Genomic DNA, 18,424 nt, shown 5'->3' with positions numbered 1-18,424 from the left:
CAAAATTTATACAAGTTTGATCCCAGAGTCAGAATAGAATAGGGAAAATTGATTTTTAATCTCAATGAGAGTTTTACATGGATAAAATTAAAGATTTTTTTTTTTGTAAAGCAAAGAAACTTGAAGTGTTTCATATGACTTAGTCTGCTGATCCCAGTTGTGTTTTTTCAATATAAACAATTTTAATTGTGTCATGACTGCAGCAGAAGTTAGAAGTGAACTGCAGAAGAATCTGAATAACAATGCAAAATATTAAAACAGGCTCTGGAAACCTGACAGGCAAACAAAGTGTGAAATCTCCTGTCAGACTGAGCAAATGTAGCTTTGAGTGCCATCTTCACTTTCCCTCATTATGCAGACAGCAGTTTGGTATGTAAAGGAGCAGCAGAGAGACTCAGAGCACAAGGCTGAAATCGTTTCCTGCAACCAACCAAGGACAAACTCAAAGTTCAGTCATTCATTCATTCAAGCAAAAAAACTGTTCCTGAGCTCATTTAAAAAAAAAAAAAAAAAAAAAAAAAAAAGACCTCTTGGATATGCATAATTTCCACATGAACTAATACTGCATTCAGATCATTCAGAGGATTTTGTCTTAGATTTTAATTAGTTTGAAGTGAGGTAGAAGCCCTGCCATCAGTGTTAATTAGTGAACTAAAGGGGTGCGAGGATATTTTGTTACATAAAGTACTCATTATGTGCCACATTTTTATTCTTGAATTCCATTAGAGTAGCTTTGAATGGTTTAAAGTTCAAAATAATGCATCTTTATCATATTCTGTGCTGAGCCCGTCAGTTCAGCATCTGTGACACAAGCTGCTTTAGTTCCACCCACCCACTGTCCAAATGTTCTACTTCCACTCAGAAAGTTGACTTGACCCCATTTATTCCAAGCGCCCTCAGAATAAATGGGGTTTAATGGAGCTGCAGAACAAAATGTAAACATTAATTTTTATTCTGGAAGTTTTTGATAGAGGGGTGCAAGACAATAGAGTCAGTTCCATTTTTAGTTTTTTTTTCCAGGTTTCTACTGTAGTTAAATACCTTTTTGTGAGTATTGGGCCATTGCAGCACCATGGGCTGCTTTACAGCATCCTCCAGTTTGACTTGGGGTGTGAAGCGAGCAGTGGCTTCATGATGGCATCACCTTCAGCCACCATAACCAGCAGCTGCTTCTACACACATGGAAGCTTCTGATGGGCTTTAACATCTAACATCCGGTTATCGTTTGGAAATGGCCGCCATCAAGGGAGGACTTAACTGACCAATAAGCATGTGTTAGCATAATGCTAGTGTTTTATGGACACAATCACGTTGAGCTGATGTAAAACATCCTTTTGGTTTTCTCAGACAATTCAATTTTATTTATATGGCACCAAATCACAACAGTCACCTCAAGGTGCTTTATATTGTAAGGTAAAGACCCTACAATAAGACACATTATTAATGCTGGATTTTTGAAAATGTAAATAAAATGTGGGTCTAAAAGCAGGTTTAAATAAATATTGTAAACATTTAGCTCCATTCACTCCTATTCACTATGAGCTGCTCCATGAGTGCCACCTTCTGAATGCATAGAATTTATGTACAATGGCATTGACTGGAAGTACAGTAATCCCTCACTTATCGCGGGTGTTACGGTCCAGGACCACCAGTGATAAGTGAAAATCTGCGAAGTAGGGACGCTATATTTATTTTAATACTTATACATTATTTTAGTAGTTATACACTAAGTTTTTATAAACCCTCCCCACACACACACTTATACACCAAATATATACATTACTGTACAACACGTACTACATATGTGAAGAACGAGTACCGCAAAAACCTGCGAAACAGCGAAAATACCACGATAAATATTTTACACTAATATTGATTGAAAACCCGCGAAACAGTGAGTCCGTGAAAAGTGAACCACGAAGTAGCGAGGGATTACTATAAGTAAGTTTGCCTTTTTCCAATGATCATAGAGATTACAAGCACCAGGCACTACCCCTCAGCAGGTTTGCAGAAGTTAGCCAATCACAGCAAAGTGAGCTTTTAGAACAGGTGGAAGTAAAATGGCTCGTGAGCTGATCAGCTCACGAGCCATTTTACTTCCACCTGTTCCACTTTCAGTTCATCCTCATGAGGATGAACTGAAAGTGTGCATCAGAGTGCATAAAATTATTGTAAACTATGAATCATGCAGTGCTTTTATAGTAGAGTCTAATAATTGGAAGGGAACACAACTGGCCCAGTTTAGAGAAGCAATTGCAGGACTTCAGGTGAAGCTGTGTAACTGAGATGACCATATTAAGGATATCTGCTCCAAAAGCAGAAATTTGTATGAAACAGTGTTTAAAGCAGTCTGAATTCTTAACTTTCGAAACCCAGGAATCTAACCTTCAGACTTCGGCTGTGTTTAATATGAATATCCACTACTGGAACAGGAGATATGACAGGAAATAGCAGGTCCACTTCAACCATGGTTTCATGCTCATCTGAGAATGATGAGTGTGCTGAACCAGTTCTTCAAATGTGGACAGATGAGTACAGTACCTGAGTCAATGCAAAGTCAACAGGCTTACGTCTGGTAATTTTCCATGACAAGGCAAGATTTGAATATGCCACACACACACACACACACACACACACACACACACACACACACAGAGCTGAATTACAGGATTACAATTGCTCAAATAGTCAGAGCGTTCCATCAGGTTTTAGAGAACATTAAGGAATGCAAATAAGCACCCCCCCCCCCCCACCCAGTCTGAATTCTGACTGCAATTTTTTTTTCTTCTCACAGCAGCATACTGTCTCAGTAAACCTTTACCCAACAGACAATAAGTCTACTACCTGGCATACTGATGACATCACTGATGATGTCAAACATCACCAGCAGCGAGGGAGGGAAAAAAAAAAAAAAAAATTCACTCTCCAATCGTATTGGGTGAAAAAACTGGCATTGAAGTCTGATTGGCTGTGATGATTGATACTCGTCGTCCAATAGGATTCCCCGACAGTTCCCTGTGCGCGCCTGTGTGTGTCTTCCATGACTTTGAGGCCTGTAATGCTGTCAGCAGGGACAAACAGCCAGGCGGAGGCTCAGCAGCGTGTAAAACCAGCTCTCCTTCTCCTTTCTCTTCATTTCATTTTATTGGCCCACTTTGCATCATTGTAACACCTGGACTTCCATATTCAGGCATTACCCAGAATCTCATTTGATCTGATGGGAAACAACTTCAGGGCAATCTGTTGCAGAAAGAGAGCAATGTTCACTTTCAGAGCCAAGAAATTGGGATCATCAAGAAGACAAAGCATAGCATGGATGTTTGTTCCTGTACCTAAAATCTGATATAAATGTTTAATAAACTCAATCCAGCCTTTTCTCATCCTTTCAGACTGTAGGGTCACATGATGTATACTGACCCCCCCCCCCCCCCCTTTAGTAAAACAAAGTCCACACAGAGGGGCCCTGCCTGGTTTGAACCCAGGACCCTCTTGCACTGTGTTCCCCCTCATGGTTCATTTCATTTCAAATCTAACAAGGCCTGTCTGAGGGAGTAGCCTTTCAAAATAAAATTCATATTAAAGCTGTAACAAACATAATGAAAAGCAACACCCAAATAAAATCCTAGAGTTTCACTCATCAAAAGTGGAGCTCAGACTTCTTGGACAGTAACACAATTCGAACACGCAAGTTATCTGTTTAAAAAAAAAATTCACTCCCCATACAGTTATGAAGGAGGAAATTATTAATAGAAAATAGTTTTAACATGGGAGTCTGTGGGGACTGACTCACTGTGGAGCCTCAGTTTGACATTACAGGAACTGCAGTTTTGGCACCACTCTGCATGATTTGCAATTCAAAAATAATCCTTATAACAGGACCTCAGTTTACTGCTGATTTGCCAGTCCTCATCCACAGGGTTTACTATACATACATTGACCTCATTATTTAAAGTTTTGGCCATGTTTAATATGAACATGCACCGCTGGAACAGGAGATATATGACAGGACAAACAAAAGCAGGTCCACTTTAATCACTTTCTTTCCTTTTTCCTGAAACAGATGATGATGGGGGTCTTACTGCTCCTGAGTGCAGACTCAACATGAATAATGCATCATTTACATTAGCTTATTAAACTTTTTTTTTGGTTAACTACTCTGACAACCCTATCAGAGTCGAGGGAGAGGATGGTGCTTATCAGATCCTCCTCTGAGCTTCAGTTTTAATTGAGTGAATTAAAAGAGTCCAGTTTCAGGAACCTTTATCTCCCATTTCTGCTGTTTCTGTCAAGCTTTTCTCTTTTCCCTGCTCTTTAAGGTCAGACAGCATGCAGTAGTAGATCTTATCCAGGAACTTTTCCTAACCCTCTCCGCAGATCTTCTGTGGGATACCAGAAGATTTCTTTGAGATTACATAATATTTTATGCAGCGTACATTCTGTTGTGCCTGCATGAAACCAGAAGCAGGCAGACAGAGCAGCATGAGGGAACGTTGGGAGGCAGCTCATCACCACCATTAAGACCTGTCCCTGCTGGGATGATGAGGATATCACCTCTGCTGTAAACCGTGCTGCAGCAGAGATAGGAAATGAATTCAAGTTATTAAGATTAAGGAAATGGCTCTTGTTGAGGCTGATATTGATATCGAGCTGGGGGGAGGGAGGGATTAGGATGAGGAGCAGGAGAGGGAAAGAAGTGATTCTGCTTCCTCTGTGCTCTAAATCACACTTTATTGTAGAAGGATAAAGGGGTGGAGCCTCACTTATACACAGCTTTATTAGCACAGCGCTCAGAAGTGATTTTATCCAATTAGATGTGCAGAATATGAAGCTGTGAAGGTGACAGGAGCCAAGTTTACAGCTTCAAAGCAGGATGATACTCCCACAGTGCCTCACACTGTCCTGAGACTACATTTCAGAGCAGAGGAACAACATTATGGCGAGAAAATAACACCATATTATGAATGGTGTAGCTACACCCATAACTGAGGTAGAAGGGGCTTATATGCAGCCATATTTACACTGGAACTGTGTGGCAATCCCTACGGAAGTTGGGTTCTGCTGTAGGACATTAAAAGGATTTTAACTCCTTTAAATTAGTTAAACAAAAAGACCCCACACTTGACAGTGGGCCTGGCAGCAGGTCCACAAACGGAGCAGCCTGTGAGCAGTGTCATAGTTCAAAAATGTGCCGTTTTCCCTAATCACCTTAGTTTGACCTCACTGGAAATGTCATGAGGTTGAGCAACGGTATGAAGGAGAATTCAAAAGACTTTGGAAAGTACCACAGTTTTATGGAGTTTCTCATACCTTTGCCCCCGATTGCAACGCCTTTGCAGGAAAATTCAATTTTATCCCCGTCAAACGTTTTCAAAAATAGAAACAAATTCAGGTGTTTTCACATCTGACCCACTTACATACGCTGTGCAGTTATATCATTAAAGAATAAACTGCAGTTCAGCTTTTTAAAGCGTTACATCCACTACCTAAATTTATCATTAGACCAGTTTCAGAGTAAAATGTGATGAACTGAAGCTTTTTCTGTCACCCCTCTTTCTGTGGATGCAGCATCATTTCCACTGAATGCTGCAGGAAGAAATCAGTATTTAAGAAATATTTCCATTTAAAAAAAAAAAAAAAAAAATGCAAGAATCTGGCTCTCCATTTGTTTCCATGTGTATAACTGGCAATCAAGGTGACATTTTAATTTGGCTGTGACCTTAAAACTGGCATCGAGCATACTGTGTGTGCAGAGCGAAGCAGTGCAGGTCAGTGAGTGCAGTTCAGAAAACGCTGGAATGAAGCACTGAAATGCATCACTCGCCGAAGCTTCAGCGGCGAGAGGAGATGAATGGCTCCTATTAGAGCGCAGCTGCTTTAGAGGGAAAGCGATATTCAGCTGAGAAGATGACGAAGGTGAGAGGAAGTTAAGACTATTAGAACCAAGACTGATTAAAATAACGTCTGTGTCCTGAGACAAAGTTAATCATCCCCTCTGCTCCTCAGCAGAGGACGCACACAAAGCTGAAACTTGAGCTTTTGTGGCCTCTGAGTGACCAAATTAAGCATCATTTCTGTTGCACCGACAGTTTTAAATCATTTCTGGCAGGAAATAACTGATTCTGGAACAGAAACAGGAGACTAAACATGTTGGAAACATTTTCCAGCGCCATATTTTTATTCGTGGACTATACTGGAGCAGTTTTACAGGATTCACAGTTCAAAATAATGGGGTTCAGATAATTGGTGATTCTAAATTGCCCATAGGTGTGAATGTGAATGGTTGTCTGTCTCTCTGTGTTAGCCCTGCGACAGGCTGGTGACCTGTACTGGGTGTACTCTGCCTCTCGCCCTATGACACCTGGGATAGGCTCCAGCCCCCCCCTCCACCACCACCACCACCCCCCCCACCACCACCACCCACGCCCTGAGAGAATGGATGGATGGATGGATGGAGAGTTCAAAATAATGCTTCTTTAACTTGTACTGAGCTTTGTTCAGTGCACTCAGTTCATCCTCTGGAACAAGCTATTTTAGCTCCTCCCATCTAAGGTCTTTTCAGCATGAGGGTAGTATTAAGGCCACAGAAGAATAAGAAAAAGGTTTTCAAGGTTTAAGTCACAGATTTATGAGACAAAAGTGGAAAATTTCCAAGAGAAAAATGGAAAAAAGGATAATTTGAAAGGAAATTGTCATATTTGAACTTGTATGATCAATAACTCATAAGAAACACCAACACCACCTTTTTCCAATAATAGAAGTAAGGCAGATGACAAACTAAAAGCTCAGCTTCTTTAAACCAAGTTTGAAACTGAGTTGCTTCGTGAAGGCCCAGTAAGACAAAGGAGGATTATTGTGAACTGTGAATCATGCAAAGCTAGGAGTCCAAAAACAAACATACGGAGCTGGAAATGAGCAGAAAAAGGTCTACATACATAAAATTAATGAACTTGATGTTTGTGGTTTGTGATATTTTTGATAGCATATAGTTATCAGTTAACTATATGAGAAATATAACTTGAAATAGATCCTCATGTTTTTCCACAGACATGACTGAATAAAAACATTTTTCCTATGGCCACGTCTTTCTCCATCCAACTCATTTTTGCTTCTTTACCCACCCTCCTCCTCTGTGGTTCTCTTCCCCTGGAGTCAGTACATTGTCTATTCTGGACAAAGGCAGGCAGCCTGGGAACAAGCAGCCTTTGTGTCCTCCTCAGACAAGAGATGCAGATTATGTACATGTATAGGAGGACGGGAGATGGTGGAAAATGAGAGGTTGAAAACAGGTGGAAGAGTGTAGAGTTTCCAAATCATCTCTAAAATAACCAACAAAGAAAATAAAGTCATAGAGCCACAGGGGGAAACAAGACAAAATACTGTTAGGTATTATATGTTTTTCTGTTCTCAAGCCCAACTGTAGAGCTAATTATAGACTCATCTGCAGTTCTCAGCAAACAAACAGGAGAAGAAAGCATTTGTGAGCAGCTCTTTCTAGTAGCTGATTAGTCGTCATTTGAAGCCTTTGTGTTAATGTAGAGCCGACGTGTCATCCAAGTATTCAAATTCAAGCTCTTATGAAAAGGTTGCACAGTAGATAAAGCTGCACTCGAGCTTCCGTGTGGCAAACAGAGCTGAAAAATGACGCCAACTCCAAAGCAGCACGAGCTGCAGTTCCTGTAACGTCCACACGAGGCGCCACAGTGAGCCGGTCACATGTTTACAGCCTGATACAAAAAGTGGTTTGGTGTGAATTGAAATGAACTGAGTTTTGATCTCTAAAGCCAATTTCCCCCTTCATAACTGTACAGGGGGTCAATTATTTTCTAACTCGTTAAGTTGGACAGTGATGGAGCTTAAAGTTAGGTAAAGCAGCCATGCCCCTGACAGGTAGCGGCTACCTGCAACCTGCCAGGCTTCAGCTCAGCTAACTGGAGTCCCTGAACTGGACCTCCAGACTGTGTTTGTGCTGTTGGAGCCTTTTTAATGCGATTATCTGACTGATAATGACTGCTGTTCATTAAAAAGAAAAAGGTTTCAAATCTCAGACCTGGAAGCGACAATTTCTCTTTCATACTGAGTCTCTGATTCTTTGTGTTTGTTATTGTTTCTCTTTACACTGCAGGAGAGGCTCAGGTACCATTTTAGAAGCTCAGTGTTGCATTTCAACAGAGTAATCAGAGGATTAAAAAAAAATGTTCCTCAGAGCAGTATTTCCAGCCTGCTGAATGTAAATGGTTTAAATGTCAGCGTTTATGTTCAACACTTTCCAGTTTGTCCTGCTGCCCCAGGTCGTAACGACAAGTTTTAAATGGATGCCAGAAACTGTTTCAGATTGAAAGTAATACGAGCCGCTCCTCCTCCTGAAACAGTCTGATGCTGTTTCAGTGAAACGCGAGAGTTTCGTCCTCCTCCTGCCTGATTTAAGAAAGCAAAAACCACACAGCACAACACTTGATGCAAGATGTGTTCTCTGGAGTATTGCTCACAGAATTTAAAGTTTCCAGAAGCTGACAGCTTCTGGAAACTGGTGTTTTCCTTTAGTGACGCCACTGAATCTTTTTGTGAAATGATTTTGATCACAGATGCTGTTCAGAAAGAAACTCAAAACCTCAGACATTTCAAAACCAACAGCTTCCCAGCGAGCACGGCTGTGGTAAATATGCAGTGCAGCAGATAAACGTGGATACAGGCACCAAAGAGTGTACGTTTGTCCTTCTGGAGCCATTAAATCCCATTAGACAATTTTTAAACTGACCACCTGTTTCTAAACTTGAAGTCATTTCCAACAGCAGCGTTTTTATCCACACACTTGCTGTGGAGAAAAGCGAGAATGTGCCAGGCCTTTTTAAACAATCAACTCAGTGGCGACAGGCGTGGTTCCTAAGAGGAAGCACCTCTCATACCTGCCTGTCTCCTACACAAAGCCAGGAAGAGGAAGGGTAGCAGGGTGATCTTAAATTTCAACATTAAAGCACCCACAGAGTGTTTAAACAGCTGGGAATTGGACCGCCAAGGCCCCCGCTGCCCCAGACACAAAGCACCGGACCCCTATCGCTCCTCCAGGTGATAGGCGGTTCTGGTCCTGTTTCAGGCATGTCTTACCAGGAGAAGACCCCAGAGCAGATCCAGGACTGAGAGATTATGGAAAGATTATGTCTCTCTGCTGTGTTGGGAATGCCTCAGTCAGACATATTTGATCCATTCAGAGCTTCTTTTGGTACTTCTGTCTACACAAGACTGGAAAGACCAACAAAGTGAAACTTGTAGTACAATGATCAGACCAACAGCATCTTCATTATCAGCTTTGTAAGCCTTAATTAAAATGATACCACAGGCACAGTTTTCCCAGCAGATTTCTATCTGAAATCATGATATAAATGGATTTGGAAGCCACAAAAGGCTGAAAGTCACATTTCTTTGTGATCATTTTGGCCTGTTCTTAAAAATTTATGAGGCACTGATGGGTAGATTTTAAAAACCAACATCTGACACCTTTAATGGAGCACGTAGACCAACAGTGCAGGGGATAAACACACTTTTATAAATCAAGATAATTACATTTGCCCAGGGGAGCGTCTCAGTAGAGGCCAGTGAGCTGTTAGCATCCTGCTTTTATTTGGCACTCTGAACCCTATTGCAAAGACACTCTGAGGTGCCATTTCTCACACAAAGCCACTTAAATGCCAAATAATTCTTCTTAAAATACCAAAACATAATTAACAGAAAAAAAAGCAGTCTTGATTTCTAAAAGCAGATCACCCAAATGCAACTTTATAATTCCAGGCTCAGTGATTATGCCCATTTGGTTTCAGGCTAAAGGGACTTTAAACATTTCTAAAAAGGTATCAGAGTTATCTCTTTTTACTGCACAGATCTTTATCTCATGACCCAAATACGCTAATGCTTCTCTGGAGATTTGAACATTAAACTAACTAAGCTGGAAGTGGCGTCACAAGGCAGCAGAGTGCATTAAACGGAGTGAAAGTAGAGCGTGTTTGAGTTTGGGATGAGATGAGAGGATCACAGAGTGGAGGAAAATCCGTCTGAAGAGTAACGTCTGTACATGTGACACTAAAAACGACCGTCTTTCCTGACATGTTACCTGCAGAAACCCCTGATAACGACAGCAAGTCTCCACATGACAGATTCAATACCTTTTATAAACAGTGTTAGATTATTATGACCCCCCCATGACCTTTCATCAGACCTCACGATGAAGAGATTTGATGTCTCTTAATTGCTTCTAAGTACAAAATAGTCAGTTTTAAGACTGCATTTCAGTATTTGACAGTAAGGTTCCTAACTGGGTGAAATAGCCTGAAAATGTAACTGATATCTGAGTAGTCAAATTCTCAACATGCAGGACTGTCGATTAAAATACTGCAGAGTGGAGGATATTCATATTAAGTCTCTAAACGCACAGTTTCACACAGTTTTTTCCTACTCTGGGATCAAAGTGATGCCAAAGAGGGGACATCCCTAATATGGTCATTGCAGGCAATAGACAAGTTACCAATCAGATGAAAGCGTGCTTAAAAGGGGGAGGAGCTAACATATCTTGTTTCAGACTGAAGATAAACTGAGGGGCTGCACCAAGGCCAAGTATAAGATACATAAAGATCATTTTGAACTTTGATCCAAAGCTGCTCTGATTTAAAACATCAGGCTGTAAATGACCAAAAAAAAGGTCCCTTTAAGCAGTCGATGGACCTCTAGAGGCCACGTGAGTAAATGCAGGTGTCGTCACCTTCAGATCTGGTGAAATCCAGCTTTCAAAGATGTGTTTAATGCTTTTAAAAAGCTGTACTTTAATGCAAAACAACTAGCACATTAACAACAATCAAATAATATTTTTAAAGTTTTTAAACTGTTTTTAAAAACACACACACACACACACACACACGCACCCACCCACCCCTTTGTCCATGAGACTGTACTCAGTTTTCTAGTTTCAGCTTTAGAAACATCCTGATTAAATTATTTGTTTAAAAAAGGTTTCTGTGTTTGCACAGCAGGGTAATAACAGGACAGAAATGGAGGACCCGGCTCAACGTTTGCTGCAAAATCATCCAGCACTGTGGAGCACTGAGACTCGCACATACCTCCAGGCTGCACTTAGCTGAAGATGCACTGCTGTTATTCAGGTATTTGCCTCATTGCGTTGTACACTGAACTATCAGCGCAATTTTCAACCAAATCCTGACAGTAAACACTGCAAAGGAAACCCGTGTGGGCTGCAGTGGAAGCAGGCTGACTCAGTGTGTTTGTTTGCAGAGGGCTGCAGGTAACAGCAGCCATAAAGCTGAAGGAAACAGGCTGTTTAGTGGTGTGATAACATTATGTGTTGTTATGGCCGTCAGAGGGGACATTAGCCTGCAGATGTTAGCTAGCTGAGTGTCAGAACGGCCTGCTGCCTCTGGGGGTGGAGGCTCAGCACACCGAGATAATCTGAGTGATAATGAATGCCCACACTAATGAAACACATTAGAAAATGCTTATCAACTAAGAGCCTGCTGCGGTTACTCCCTCTGTGGTTTTCTTCTTCTTCAGGTTCAAGTCCAGATTCACAGCTGGCACTATTTGGTATTTTCTAACCAGGGTTATCTCAGGGCTCATCAGAGATGCACCGACTGGTACAGACAGCAAACATCGCCTGGTGAGTATTGTCATCCAGACACATTTCTCCCAAACAAAACACTCTACTCAAGGACCCAGAAGTGTTTGCTGGGAGCTGAAACCATGAGACGATTGTTTGGTGAATTATTCATTTTTGAAGCAAAACATATCTGCTGCTTGCTGCAGCTTCTCAAAAAAAAGAAAAAAAAAAAAAAAAAAAACTACCTTTTGTCTTAAATACTAATAAAAAGGATTCTTCACCAATTCTAGATGATCTGTTGGCTTCTGGGAAGTTTTTGTGAAACTGAAAATAAATAGCAGCACTGCTGCATACAACGTGCAGCAGTAACAAGTCAGACTCTGGCTCGTTAACAGGTACTTTTTGTAACCGCTGACCATTTAAATTAAAAATTTCACCAGTAGGGGGCAGTGTTTTAACAGTAGGGGTGTTTGAATTGTTTCAGATGTCTTTTTAGTCAAACACGCATGTATACCTGCCTGCTCTCTTTTTCACCTCCTGAGAACTTTCCATCACTTTGGATGGTTGAGCCCAGGTATTTAAACTCATCTTACTTTCACTCTCTCTACTCCTTGCATGTTCACCTTTCCACCCATCTGACTCTCTCTCTCTCACTCACTCTCTCACACTCACTCGCTTCTACTGACTTTCATTCCTCTTCTCTCCTGAACATCCCTCCACATCTCCAGACTCTCTTCCACCTGCTCCCTAACTCTCACTGCAGATCACAGTGTCATCTGCAAACATCAGAGCCCACAGACACTCCTGCCTGACCTCATCTGTCAGCCTGTCCATCACCACTGCAAACAAGGAGCAGATCCCTGATGTAACCCCACCCCCAACCTGAACCCATCTATCACCCTATCGCACACCTCACCACTGTGTCACTGTCCTCATACATGTCCCGCACCACCCTCACACACTTCTGTGACTTCCTCATGCAGTAACAAGGGTGTAACTGTGGTAATGCAGGAGTAAGTCAGGCGTAAGTTGTTCTTAATGGCCTGCCCATAAAGGTTACAAGTAAGTAAGAAAAAGTTACACTGACCAGTGCCCCATTCTGTAGCTCAAATTGGTATTGCACAAAAGTACCCTGGACAGAGTTCAACATCAGCAGATCTCATTTCAACACAACTGAGATCCCAGCAAAAAATTCAACACCAACAAACTTTTCTGGGTGTCTTCTCAGCTTCTAGTGTTGGTTGAAATTTTTAAAATGAAAGATGTGCTGATGGTGGAGGTGAAAATTTGGAGTTTGGGGGTAATTCTTGCACAATGTTTGGACATGCTTGGTAGAATTTATAGCGACAGAAAGTTTGTGTCAAATTGTTTTATATGCTTTTTTTAAATCAATTAGAACAAAATGAAAAAAAATTATTCTCAATAATATAAGATTTCAAGGGGGAAAAAAAAACAAGACATACAAATGAGGAACTCGTCTCTCACGCAAACTGCTCGCAATGGTTGCAACAGTCCAGACTAGTGAAGTTCATCATGCAAATACAAAAATCATATGCAGGCAAATGTAATCTGTTTATATTTAAATACACAGGCCAGGCAACACCAGCATGCACACAGTGACCATCTGCTCATAACCATTCAGTGACCAAACAAAATGTCCAGAGTTTTTCTGCCAACATTATCAACCTAATGTTGGTTTAGAAAAAAAAAAATGCATTTAATTTCTTCATTGCAATAATCTGATTCATGTGTCTTCCTTTGTCTATCTGGACCTCTGTCATAGAAACAACATTAACACCTGTCTATAGGTTATTGATTGCCATCATACCGCAATGAGTTTTCACCTGGGAAACAGCATCACTGCCTCAGTCATGTTTTGGACATAAAATCAAAGCGCTCGTCTCTTCAGATTCTGCTGATAGTTTAAACCTTCCTTAAACTACTTTATATACAAGAATTGACCATAAGCACCTTTAAAATGGAAAATTTACTTCCAAATGTCACTCAGTGATAATTACTGGAGTCTCAGGTGAGAACAGGAACAGGGTCAGAGGGATCTCTCTCCAGTAACTCCGTCCACAGGTGCGGTCACCGTTAAACACCTCAGGCTGAAGTGAAACTGTAGATACAGTCATGTGATCTGTGACACTTAAAAGCTGTGGGTGATCTCACCTGTGCTCTGGGACGCTGTAACCCTCCCCTCTGAGTCCATACAGGACAAGCCACCCAGACTGATCTTAGCATTAACCCAGCAAGGTTAACTCCTAAAATCATATTCTGATAGCATATGATTGGGTAGCTACTTCAACCTCACAGAGTTAAACTGAGACTAAATATGTGGGGTAAATATAAACCTGCAGACATCAGGTTTAAACAAAGTGGACCAAAAAAAAAAAACAGCTTTGTTGAGAACCAAAACACACAATAAACTGAAAATATTACAACATTAAACCCAAACCTGACACAGCTCCACACACGTAGGCCCTGAGGTTACATAAGGATGCAGTATCGACCTGATGCCTGTTCTAGCAGCACATTAGCAGAGCAGGTGGCTCCTCACTTCTTCCAGGTATTTGCTTAATGTCAGACTTTAAACCCATCAAATTGACTCAAAGTAATTGTCAAACAGACCACCGGGTGCCGTCGGGCCGTGAAGGGTTTAGCTTATGGTGACAGTCTGAGCTCACAGCTCCTCTGATGATCAGACTTTACTGAAGACAACAGGAAAACCTCCAAATGCCTGTCAAAAGACACATTTACCTCTACAAGCTGAGAAGAAACATGCATCAGGTATAAATCTGAAGGTTTCTGTGGTGCTTTGTTATTGACAAAGACAAAAGAAAGAAATCACTGACTCCACCTTTAAGGCTCATGGAACTGGAAAACGGTGTGCCCCGTTTTCTAGCATCTGTTTTTCCACTAACAAAATCATCCAGAATTACCCGTAAATGAGGGGAGAACTTATAAACCCCCAAATGCTGAACAAACATTTGAAGAATAAAAATGTTAGAAAAGTGTGGAAGAAAATACAGATCCTATCATCTTACAAAAGAAAATCCTCAGTTTTTTTTAGTTGCTCAGGTTTGAGGCATAATGGCAGCTATTAAACGTGGATTCAGATCAGATCCTGAGCTTCTACATCCTGACCTGGGATCAGCTGGGTTTCGCTGCTGCTGCTCATGTTTAAAAGTGTGTGAAAAAAAAAAAAAAAAGAGCTGCAAAATTAAATGACAACATCTTCGATCCCAATGCAAACATCCCTTTTACTGATTAGTAACTGAGGGCAGATGAACTGCTTGCTGCACTGCGGTGTCAGATGAGGCCCTGAACACGTGAAGAACATCACATGCTTTTGTTTGGTTGGTGGAAAATTCAGAGACCACAGCCCGAGGCAGACACAAACATGCATCTAATTGTTTCTTAGTTCAGGCGTGGCAGAGGATCAGCCTGCTGTCGGACACCCACAACAGGTCTGAGTGTTTTTCTGCCGTCACTGGGTGGAGAAACGATTCAACCACAGACACACATTCCTGCAGTAAACCAGCTGCTGCTGTTACAGACAAAACAGACCGGAGGAAGCGAGGGTGTGTCTGAATATACACATTTATGTTCTGAGGTAGATAAAGAGGCTGAACTGGGTTAAGACCTGTTGCATAATATCTTCCTGTACATATCATGGGCTGAGAGTGTAACCAACTTACAGAAATTTACTGCAGCTCAACAGAACCGCATAAAGCTGGAGTCCATTTTGCTTTGGCCAACCAAAGATAAGTTTAAAGTGATATAAAACTATAAAATGCAGTAAATCATCCTATTACAGAGGCTTTAATCTGAGGACTATAACATTTTTGCTAAATGACTGAAAGATTAATCAGACAAAATATGCAGTCATAACTTGATAAATGCATTCATCTGTGATGATTTTCAGCCATCGGGTCTCAGAGAGCTCAAAGTAACAGGATAAACAGCAAGTTGTTCAAGATGTTTCATCTGCTTCATAACAGCTTTGATTTGGTTATTTAATGTTAATTCACTGTATTTACAGTAAGTCTGCTTTAAAGTCCTGTAATTTATTTTTGGAGATAACATGAAAGGAGGCGCTGGGGTGGAGGTGGCTTGCAGAGGCAGCAGCTGAAATGGATCATATTGTAATAAAGAAAGCAAATTAATTATAAATTATATAATAAATAATATAAGTTATAATATAATTAATTATTATCTGGTTATCAAAGGGTTTGATGAGCTAGAATAATCAGCCACAGTGCGTTTGTTTTTTTAATGTTCTTCCTACTTTTTGTTTGCTTAGACTGATAAAAGCATAAAGTACAAAACATCGTGAACACAAAGGTTCCTTTGCAGAAAGTCTAGTAAAGACGTCCAACCACCATGAAGCAGACGGAGAGGTAACAGCAACCAAAGCTTCAGTTTGGAAGCTTTTTTTAAGCAGGACAGCCAGCTATAGACCTCACTCTGACTCTTACACAGACTTTTATTACCATCCAGTGGAAAGAATATATTATGTAATATAGATTTGTGTGTTTTTCCAAGCTTTCAGAGTTGTAGATTTTGATTTGAAAAATCGCACATCACTGTTAGTTTTTGTCCTCGTTTGCACAGGTCAGTGGACTCCGTGTCTCAGCGGACTTTAACTGGGGACAGAAGAGAAGCACTGATGCAAACATCAGGTCTCCCCTTCTGGATTTGCATGGAAGAGGTCTCATCTTTAAAGTTACGTTTCGATCTCTGCAGACACTGGCAAAGCATTTACTACATGAGAAAAAAAATGTGTTTGCACATTTAAATTAAGTACCTGTGAAATTGAACTGACCCCAGCAGCATGTGATGTCACTGTTACCACGGCAACAGAGATCCATTTGCCCACCAAACACACTCACGCACACACCTCTGCAAACTCGTATCCGGAGGGTACATTGGACACCGGATACACTCCTAACAATCCTGCGCCAGTGGACGGCTCAAACAGCGCGCGTGCACAAGAACCGGTTTTGCACAGGTAGAAATTACCACGTCACAGTCTCACATCTAAACCGCATGTTTCCTGGAAACAACACGCGCTTAAAATAACAGAGTGATGGGAGTTTCGGTGGAAGTGATGTCTGAAATCTGTTATCAGGCGATAACAGACAGAAAATGAAAAGTTCAGACTGTGACGAGGCCGCGCGCCGGATCTAATTAACCATTAATACTGACCGACTTACCTGCAGGTGCATGAGCTCACCTCCGGAAACACACCTGAAACGGTGAGGGCAAACTCAGAAACCACTCCTGGGGTCTATGATCGGCAAATTCATCAGCAAAGAGTGAATTATGTTCTTCCAACGCGGAGTCTGTAGAGACTGAAGCGCTGCAGGTAACCCGAACCTTACCTGCTGCAGATAGATTACAAACCACGCCCCCCTCAAACCTGTCTGCACGCACGCACAGAAAAACACCTGCCGCAAGTCACCTGCATCACGCTGCAGTGGCTCTGCTGCGTCCTAGTTCTGTGACAACACTTCCTCTAATGTGTCCTAGGTCGCCTCCTTAGGCAGAAAAAAAAATGACCTTTTGCATCCTTGTGTACCTTTTCTCCCCTTAATATCACTCAGCTCTTAATATCACTCATATTTAGCCTGTTTAATGATTCCTGGGGTCCACAGGTGCATGTGAAGGACGCACAGGAGTGCTGCAGATATTGGAATGGGATGCAGCCTCCTTCAGCCTGGCTTGCTTTCCATTTGTAATCAAACCATAAACACATAAACCATCTACCTCAGAACTGTAAACATGCGGATTAATTTTTAATGACCGAGCACACTTTTTCAAGGCCTCACATGTGATGATACAGCTTTTATAATCACAGTGTTAATGATAAACTTTGCTCAGGTATTGCAGTTCTCACCTGACCTGCTGAAGCACCAACTCTGAACCCCATGTAACCTTTCTGCAAAACCTTAAACACAAAAATCTCATTCACTAAAACAAAGCACAGTGACACATCTACAAAACCACACAACACAGTCTCACAGCACTTGGGTTCAAACACAACAGCTGCCACTTTTTTAAAGGTCTTTTTTCTGGGTTGCCTGCTGAAGACTTCAGATTAAACTGTGCTGCAGACACAAAATATTCTCATTAAAATACATTAATATTTCTGACTGTGTGAAGAAAAATTGACCGTGTTCACGCACACAGATGAAAGTCGTTTTCTGAAATATTGGTTAATTTTTGGTTTTCTTGTTATGTTTGTATCTCATGGCTGCCATAAAGCTGCTTTACATCAGGATTTAAACATTTCAGGTTGGTCACATGTGCCACATGTAGATTAATTAAACCAGCAGTTTCACCACGTTTTGCAGTGTTTCATGTAGTTCGATTGCCGCTTTTGTCCCCTTTTCTTTGCAGATAACAACTAAATTTTAAAACATTTTAAGGCCATGAAAGGAAATAAATGATTTTGACTTTACCGTTGGCTGGCAGCTGTTAGTGAACCCCGTTCGGCCAGCCTCTCCTCATTTTTCTGCACCGTCCTGACCTCTGTGAGGACATGCCCAGGCAGAGAGCTTTTCAGGCAGCCCACACATCACCTTTGTGCTGTATATGTGCAGAGGGGAAGACGTTTGTTCAGCGCTCGCACAGTGACAACATCACTGTGGAAAAAACTCTCAATCCTTTATGATCTAATGTTTTCTTTCCTTTCTTTTGTCTGTGTAATATACGTCTTCATGTCACTCTGGGTTTGCACAATAACTGCAGGTCCTAATGAGCTCTCTGCACAAATAAGACACAGGGTCGTTTCCTTGGCAGTTTAGATGGAGACAAAAAACA

The 18,424-nt window shown here is 41.3% G+C and overlaps 1 protein-coding gene across 1 annotated transcript in view; it reads right to left on the bottom strand.

The window, feature by feature from the left end:
* LOC115791147 (nesprin-2) overlaps window positions 1-16,985 on the bottom strand; it is a 52,542-nt gene extending 35,557 nt beyond the window's left edge. Inside the window, exon 1 of the mRNA XM_030745273.1 lies at window positions 16,816-16,985. The gene's annotated coding sequence lies outside the window, so the exon portion shown is untranslated. The remainder of the gene's footprint in view (window positions 1-16,815) is intronic.
* Window positions 16,986-18,424: the final 1,439 nt, after the last annotated feature.

The sequence above is a fragment of the Archocentrus centrarchus genome, chromosome 13, assembly GCF_007364275.1.
Source record: "Archocentrus centrarchus isolate MPI-CPG fArcCen1 chromosome 13, fArcCen1, whole genome shotgun sequence".
Taxonomy (NCBI): Eukaryota; Metazoa; Chordata; class Actinopteri; order Cichliformes; family Cichlidae; genus Archocentrus; species Archocentrus centrarchus.
This window is presented reverse-complemented; position numbering and strand designations above follow the sequence as displayed.